Source organism: Anolis sagrei, chromosome X, assembly GCF_037176765.1.
Source record: "Anolis sagrei isolate rAnoSag1 chromosome X, rAnoSag1.mat, whole genome shotgun sequence".
Lineage (NCBI taxonomy): Eukaryota > Metazoa > Chordata > Lepidosauria > Squamata > Dactyloidae > Anolis > Anolis sagrei.
In genome coordinates, this window is record NC_090034.1 from 89,126,000 (window position 1) to 89,127,448 (window position 1,449).

Consider the following 1,449-nt stretch of genomic DNA (forward strand, 5'->3'; position numbering starts at 1 on the left):
TGGAAAAGCCGGATTCTGATCACTTTGGGCCTTCTTTCTCAAGGGAAGAGGAAGAAGTGCAGTTTTAGAGTCTTGGATTTTGTGCAGGGAGTCAGGTTCTGCTGTACGGAAAACAGAGATAAGTCCTTGGCTTTGTTCTGAGGGAAAGAAGTTTTGGCATTTCAGTGTTTTGAAGTTTTGGCGTTATGGAAGTTTTGTTTGCTTGTAGTCCAATGTAACAGTAAGCTGCTTGTGAATCCAGTGTAGTTGCATAAAATCTGTATGTCTGGATGTCCAATGTCGTTCTTTGTGTAAAAATGTAAAAGTTCTGATATACCCTCTCACACTGGAAACTGCAGTAAAAACAACCTATGCAGTGATGGCAAGGAAGAGGGAGTAACCTGTTAAAGGAAGGAAAATTGGCACTTGTTGACTTTCCTCTCCACAATGTGCTCCCTCCTCCCTGTGGCTTCCTCTCACATATTTATACATGGCAATAAATATGTGAGAGGAAGCCACAGGGAGGAGGGAGCAAGCTTGTTTTCTGCTTCCTTGGAGACTAGGACGCGGAACAATGGCTTCAAACTACAAGAGAGGAGATTCCATCTGAACATTAGGAAGAACTTCCTGACTGTAAGACCCGTTCAGCAGTGGAACTCTCTGCCCCGGAGTGTGGTGGAGACTCCTTCTTTGGAAGCTTTTAAGCAGAGGCTGGATGGCCATTTGTCAGGGGTGATTTGAATGCAATAATCCTGCTTCTTGGTAGGGGGTTGGACTGGATGGCCCATGAGGTCTCTTCCAACTCTTTGATTCTATGATTCTATGTACCTGCTGAACCCATTGAGGAGAAACAAATAAATGCCTAAAAACAGCCAACCTCTGCTTACAGGCAGGCCATGGAAGTTTTCTTTCTTTTCTTAATGAAATGCCACAAAGATTTCTCATTACTTTAACTGATGTATCTACAATTTCCTGCTCCATTTGCTGGAAATGGTGTTTCTTGCCCCTTCAGCCATAAGAAAAACAATTCTTGCTGAAACACCAGAATGTAAATCAATCAGGGACATCACAAAATCTCTTACCTTTGGTCTGCCTGAGTTCCTAATGGATTGGAATCAGGGAGAGAGGAAGATGCGATTGCACTACCTCTTCCTCTGAATTTCTTCACTTTTATGGCTCCCCTTTATATAGGGATCATGTATCAGTTCCAGGAATCCTCCCAAGGGGACTAGAAGGGATTTTGATGTTTTTGTTTCACTAGAATAAAGTTAAATTAAAATAGGGTGTGGAGATAAAAACCAACTGGGGATTTGAGACTCTTGGACTAAGTTTCTCTAATGAGGTTGTGGACATGCCTTTAGTTGTGAAATGTTTGGCCATTGAAAGACTGGTGATGATTAATAGAAATGAATGACTGGACAGTCACGAAACTTCTCCAAAACCAGGCATCACCTGCTCATAGCTGACACC

The 1,449-nt window shown here is 42.5% G+C and overlaps 1 protein-coding gene across 2 annotated transcripts in view; it reads right to left on the reverse strand.

Annotated features, from left to right (window-relative positions):
- The window catches only part of LOC132780281 (IgGFc-binding protein-like), a 37,010-nt gene extending 35,778 nt beyond the window's left edge, over window positions 1-1,232 (reverse strand). For both annotated transcript variants that reach the window (XM_067460670.1, XM_067460669.1), the window contains exon 1: window positions 1,062-1,232. The gene's annotated coding sequence lies outside the window, so the exon portion shown is untranslated. The remainder of the gene's footprint in view (window positions 1-1,061) is intronic.
- Window positions 1,233-1,449: the final 217 nt, after the last annotated feature.